The sequence below is a fragment of the Mandrillus leucophaeus genome, unplaced genomic scaffold, assembly GCF_000951045.1.
Source record: "Mandrillus leucophaeus isolate KB7577 unplaced genomic scaffold, Mleu.le_1.0 Scaffold135, whole genome shotgun sequence".
NCBI classification, from domain to species: Eukaryota; Metazoa; Chordata; class Mammalia; order Primates; family Cercopithecidae; genus Mandrillus; species Mandrillus leucophaeus.
Window position 1 is genome coordinate 1,030,694 of NW_012101310.1, and position 7,201 is coordinate 1,037,894.

General features: G+C 46.0%; 1 protein-coding gene across 1 annotated transcript in view; it reads right to left on the reverse strand.

The window, feature by feature from the left end:
- The window catches only part of STX8 (syntaxin 8), a 406,185-nt gene that overhangs the window by 279,091 nt on the left and 119,893 nt on the right, over positions 1-7,201 (reverse strand). The window lies entirely within an intron of this gene.

The window sequence follows — 7,201 nt, forward strand, 5'->3', positions numbered from 1 at the left end:
TCTGAGACAAAGCAATTTGCAAGTTTATTTGTGAATGAAATGCAGACTTGAGAAGCCACTCCATGAATCCTAGCAGCCAGCCAAAGTCCACTGAATGAAACCTCAATAAAGAAAACCTGAATTCAGACCAACACAGCCACGTAGAGAAAACCATTTCCTCACCTGACATCAATGTCTGTCTATACTCCACATTTGGAGGGGGCAGGTGTTAGGTTCCTATGCCAATTTCTTTTTCATTTTTTTTTTTTTTTTTTTTTTTGAGACAGTGTCTCACTCTGTCACCCAGGCTGGAGTGCAGTGGCGTGATCTCAGCTCACTGCAAGCTCTGCCTCCGGGGTTCACGCCATTCCCCTGCCTCAGCCTCCTGAGTAGTTGGGACTACAGGCGCCAGCCACTACGCCTGGCTAATTTTTTGTATTTTTAGTACAGACGGGTTTCACCGTGTTAGCCAGGATGGTCTCAATTTCCTCACCTTGTGATCTGCCTGCCTTGGCCTCCCAAAGTGCTGGGATTACAGGCGTAAGCCACTGTGCCCGGCCTCCTATGCCAATTTCTAAAAGCCTGCTTGACCCATGAAGTGCCTCATGCCACTAGGAAATGCACTCAAAGTCCTCAGCATAGCTCTTCTGGGTTACAGCTCTGGGCTGTGGACGAGGGTGTCTCCCTGCTCAAGTTCCACCTGCCAAGCAGTCACAGGAACTCCCTCTACTTCAAATCATTCCACATTTCCTTTAAAGGACAGCGGTTTCTAACTGTCTTGCTTCCTTCAAAAGGCAAACGTACTTAAATTCTAGGGTTGTAGCATCAGACAACATCACTCCTGCCACCACCTGACACAGCTGTGAGCTCACAGGCTGGAGGGCATTATTTCAACACATCTTCTAACCCGTCCCCTGGTCTAATACGTGTTCTCATCACCAGGAGGGTCAAGTGGGAATGGGTCACATATTAAACCAGATGGCATCATACTAGGATGGAACCAAAAAAGAAGTATGCTATAGAAGTGGTCCCCGACCCCAAGCCGCAGACCAGTACCAGTCCATGGCCTGCTAGGAACCAAGCCACACAGCAAGAGGTGAGCAGCAGGCGAGCAAGCATTACTGCCCGAGCTCCACCTCCCATCAGATCAGCAGCGGCATTAGATTCTCATAGGAGCATGAACCCTATCATGAACTGTGCCTACGAGGGATCTAGGCTACACACTCCTTACGACAATCTAATGCCTGGTGATCTGACGTGTAACAGTTTTGTCCTGAAACCACCCCCACCCTGGTCCATGGAAAAATTGTCTTCCACGAAATGGGTCCCTGGTGACAAAAAGGTTGGGGACTACTGTTCTATGGTAACCTAGACTTTAACAAAAAGAATCCTCTAAGCCAGGCATGGTGGGACATGCCCGTGGTCCCAGCTAGTTGGGAGGCTCAGGCAGGAGGACTGCTTCATCCCAGGAGCTCCAGGCCACAGTGTACCATGATCGTGCCTGTGAATAGACACGGCACCCCAGCCTGAGCAACATAGAAAGACCCTGTTCCTATTTTTTTTTTTTTTGAATCGTCTTACAGAAATGTTTCTCAAACTTCAGCATTTCAAATACCACCTTCAGGATTTTTTTTGCCTCGTTGGTATTTCATCTGTACTATTATTTTTCTGGCTTATACATGTCAAATGAATAAAGAAATTTTATATTGCCAAGAAATCAGTTTTCAGATGCTAGTCATTTTTATTTCTATCACACAATGAAATATACAACTATTAAAATATAAGATCTTTCCCTATACATGACCTAAAATAAATCTGCCTAGCATACTTTGGGAAATTCTGATATCAGGTAATACATGAAGAAATTCCTTCACTAAACTTTCCCCACATTTCACCAGTACATGATTAATTCCATTATCAAAGTGCTAAATAAACATTTGAGAGGCTTCGGATAGAGAGTGATTTATGCACCAGCAACGAAAACTTCTTTCTGTAAAGTCTGCTTTTAAGAAATCTCTCAGGCCTGTAATCCCAGTACTTTGGGACGCCGAGGTAGGCAGATCACCTGAGGTCGGGAGTTCGAGACCAGCCTGACCAACATGGAGAAACCCTGTTTCTACCAAAAATACAAAAATTAGCTGGGTGTGGTGGCAGGCACCTGTAATCCCAGCTACTTGGGAGGCTAAGGCAGGAGAATCGCTTAAACCTAGGAGGCGGAGGTTGCGGTGAGCCGAGATCATGCCACTGCACTCCAGCCTGGGTAACAAGAGCAAAACTCCATCTCAAAAAAAAAGAAAGAAAGAAAGAAAGAAAGAAAGAAATCTCTTCAAGAGTTCAGAGGAGCTGTAGACACACAAATGACTTATAAACATTTCTTAGCAAAAGGGTGGTTAACCTGAATTCAATGACAATTCACAAAAAAGACACTGTGATTATTTCTATTAGATTCCTGTTGCTACTCTAACGAATTATCACACACCGAGTAGCTTGGAACAATAGGCATTTACTCCCTTTACTTCTAGAGATCAGAAGCCGGAAATCAGTTTCACTGGACTGAAATTGAGGCAGCCCCCACAGAAGCTCTCAGGAAGAATCCATTTCCTGGTTTTATTAGAGCTTTTAGAGCTTCATTCCTTGTACCCTTGGCTCATGGCTCTGTCCTCCACGTTCAGAGTGAGCAGCGTAGCATCCTGCTTCAGTCACTGCACTGCCCGATTCTTCTGTGTCAAACTCCCTCTGCCTCCCCTTTGTGAGGACATTTGGGATCACACTTAGGGTTCACTGGGATAATCCGGGATAATCTACCCATCACGGCAACCTGAACTCTGCCCATCTGCAAAGTCTCTTTGGCCATATAAGGCAACATTCACAGATTCCAGGGATCGGGACTAGGATATCTTTGGGGGTCATTATTCAGCTTACCACAGTCTTCTAATTTTTCAACATAAAAATTCAGCTGAGTAGTTAGTTCTCACAGCCCCTTACCATGGTAATTCACTGATGTCTATGCGGAAGCTTTATCTGATCCTTTTTTGGAGGCGCACAGTCGTATTTTATCCTTTGAGGAGCACAGTCATATTTTCTGGCACATTCAAAGGACACGCTGGTCTCCTCAATTCCAGGACTGACGCTATAGAGACAAGTAGTTTTCCTGGTCACTCTGGTTCCCAGTGTGGCACACAAAGCAGACAGGAGATGCCCGCCTGGCCCATGGTGCCTACACTATAAGATCTCAATAATCCAGCATCTTGGGCACAGGCAGAGTGGGAATGGCAAGTACTTTTAGGCAAAAATAAGAGACTGGCCCCCTTTGGTAAGGTATCGCCCTATGTCTGCCAGTTTCTACAGTGGGGCTGAATCGCTATTTCATGAGCAATAGTCTCATCTTCATCAATGCCAAACAAACAAAATGCTTTAATGCAATTTAGCAACCATGTTAGTAAACACTTTATACATGTTCACTTTAGGGAGCTATGGTGATCCTGATTTCTGGAAAAACATGTAAAATAACAGTTTCTGAAGCCTTATTCATATTCATTAATTTAACAAATATCATCAATCACTATTTGCCACGTGAGTTAGCACTAGAGATCTAACAATGAATAGGATAGAGTGCCTCCCTTCAAGGGGCTTCCAGTGCAGTGGAGAACACAGACAAGTAAATGTCAATCAGTGAGCGAGGGATGTTATGACTGGGGAAATACAGGATTCTAGGGGAGCACGAAAGAAGGAAAAATTTCTTAGAGAAAATGATGCCCAACCTAAGCTAAAAAAAAATAAATAAGACAGTAGCTAAAGCAAGATGTATGAAGGATTGAAGGAGGGAGCAGAGAGGGAGGAATAGTAATTGGCGGAGGGGGAAGGTATTCCAGGCACTGGGAAAAGCTTAATGAAAGCATCAGAGGGTCAGGCGTGGTGGCTCACGCCTGTAATCCTAACACTTTGGGAGGCCAAGGTGGTAGACTGCCTGAGCTCAGGAGTTCGGGACTAGCCTGGGCAACATGGTAAAATCCTGTCTCTACTAAAAATACAAAAGAAAAAAAAAAAAATCAGCCGGGTGTGGTGGTGTGTGCCTGTAATCTCAGCTACTCGGGAGGCTGAGGCACAAGAATCGCTTGAACCCGAGAGGTGGAGGTTGCAGTGAGGCGAGATCAGGCCACTGCACTCCAGCCTCGGCAACAGAGCGAGATTCTGTCTCAAAAAAAAAAAAAAAAAAAGAAAGTATCAGAGGCCAGGCCTAGCATTCCGGTGCAACTGATGAAGTGGGTCGGTATGGTGGGGTGTTTAATTCCAGTGACAGGGAATGCAATGACTAGACCACTGAGAACCAGTCTGGACTTTATCAGGAAGGCACTGGGAGACCAACTTAAAATTAATAAGGTAGCTGGGTGTGGTGGCACATGCCTGTGGTCCCGGCTACTGGGGAGGCTGAAGCAGGAAGACTGCTTAAGCCCAGGAATTCAAGTCCAGCCTGGGCAACATGGCAAGGCCCTGTCTCTTAGATAAAAACCTAATAATGTAATAAGATCTGTGTTCTGAAGACAACACTCTGAAACAAGGCAGAGAAAGGCTGAGAAGGAAGTAAGACACAAGGCAAGGTAGCAGGCTATTGCAGTAATCTAGCTAAAGGATGACAGTGACCCAGACGACAGGGGCGTTGAGGAACCAGTATGAACAGATTCTGCTGATATATAGCAAGCACAGCCGACAGGACTGGGTGACTCACCTCATGAGGAACAAGTAACTGGGCAGACAGAGAAGGCATTCATGGAGAGGGGAGCATTGGGCCTGGCTTCCATTACATACATACATATACCTATTCTGCTTCATAAATAGAACAGAAATAACTCTCAGTAAAAAATGTAGGCCTGCTGTTGTTCAAATTAGAAAGGAGAACAATGAGTAAACCAGATAGTGGGTCAGGCGCGGTGGCTCACGCCTGTAATCCCAGCACTTTGGGAGGCTGAGGCAGGCGGATCACCTGAGGTCAGGAGATTGAGATCAGCCTGACCAACATGAAGAAACTCCGTCTCTACTAAAAATAGAAAATGAGTCAGGCGTGGTGGCGCACACCTGCAATCTCAGCTACTTGGGAGGCTGAGGCAGGAGAATCACTTGAACCTAGGAGGTAGAGGTTGCGGTGAGCCGAGATGGCGCCATTGCACTGCAGCCTGGGCAACAAGAGTGAAACTCTGTCTCAAAAAAAACTACATAGTAACTCAGGGACAAAAAATAGGCAACTTAGAGGCTTGATCCAGGAGTTCTAAATCTGACCAGTAGGAGTTGCAGCAAGAGAAAATACAGAAAAACAGAAGGAAGGGAATGACAAAAGAATTTCCCAGAATGGAATCTCTAGATTGTAAGGGGTGTCAAGCGTCCAACACAATGAATGAAAATATACCTGCTTTGAGGCATGCTCATAAATAAAAGATCCTAACATGTTCCAGAGAGAAGGAAATAAGTCACCTATACAAGGTCAAGAACAATGATAATGAAGGGCCTAAAAGGAACAAGACCCCAGTGGCAATGGGTATAGTACAGTATGCACCGAGATCTTAGATTCCAAACAGCATTTCCCAATAAAAGGAACCAGGGATCCTTGAAGGAACAGCAGATTCCAGGGATAGGATAGAGAAAAAAGGAGAGTTTGGGACATTTTATGCTTCCAGAAAGCGAGGAATTGCTCATAGATTGTCAGGGAAACATCCCAAAGGATTGGCCAATTTGGGATATTTGGGCATCAAAAGGATGGCGAAGACCTGCATGCACCAACAGAGATTTGTTCTTGGTGCGACGTCATCCATCAGATCGTGCCTCTGTGATTCTCTGTGGTGTGATTCTTTGCGGTGGCTCAGACCAAAAGGTCTCAGAACACCAGTTCTGTTCATTTTCTTGTCTTAGTATTCTTTTTAAGAAGCTCTGCTGGGGGTGGTGGCTCAAGCCTGCAGTCCCGATATTGCGGGAGGCTGAGGTGGGAGGATTGCTTGAGCTCAGGAACTCAAGACCACCCTGGGCAACACAGGGGCACTGGACCCCCATCTCTATAAAAAATAAGTTGAAATTAGCCAGGTGCTGTGGTGCAGGCCTGTAGTCCTAGATACTCAGGAGGCTGAGGTGGGAGGATCACTTGAGCCTGGGAGATGGAGGATGCAGTGAGCCGTGACTGTGCCACTACACTCCAGCCTGGGCAACAGAGTGAGACCAGAACCACAACTGTGGGTTCTGGAGCAGTGCTGGGTGGTCAGTCATGAGCCCTGTGTGCCCTCCCACCCATAGAGGCCACCTGGAACTGAAGAGCACTAGAATTTGTGGCTGCAAGAGGGGACGTCATCCACTCAGCGCTCCACTCGCCACGCCCCTAGTCAGTGGCCATTAGGGTCTGTCATCACTGGGATTTTTACTTAACTGCTGATCCGTTTCCTCGCTTGGCTTGGTCACTGGCAGAGGAACAGGGTAATTACTGGGGTTGGTCAGGCCCTTTTTAATTCTCTATGAGAAGATTAGAAACTGAATTCCAAAACTGAAGATAATTCAACCTTTCAGCTTTGTGGTTATGCTCTAAGTACAACGTATTTTGTTAGTAAGATTTCGAGACTTGATTCCAAAATGACCTAGCCTATTGTTTTCCTCATTTAATGAAAACCAAGAGAATAATTCAGCAGGTCAATCACATGCAGATATCTGCAGTCAATGTGCTGCCCTTTTCCAGCCCCCTGACTCCCTATTGCTCAGGTCACCATAAAACTCCAGACGGGACTGCAACCCCATTCTTAACACCTACAGCTATCACGGCCTTTTTTTCACTCTAACAAAAGGAATAAAAGCTGATGATGGTCCTGGCAGGGATATAGTTTTTTATCCTCAGTGAGTCTGTGTTCCTGTGACAGAAAATGGCTGACTCTGCCCTATCTCCGAGGAGCAAATGTGCACATTAGCAAACCACCAGCATAGCTGCCTTCTCTCCGGGAGGCCACCGCAGAGGAAACCAAGTTTGCATTGGCAACGAATGGAAAAATACCTCCTATGTGTATATGTACACATGTAGCCATCCGGGTATGAAATGGAGATGAGGATAGGGGAGGCGTGGAGGAAGCAGCAAAAGGGATGGGGGCAAAATGTGTGAGTCGAAGGACCTCTGACGGTGACTGTGATGCTGTGTATATACATGTCACCATGTGGATGTGCTTCTGTGCATGTGGGGGGTTTCGATCTGTAATGTGAG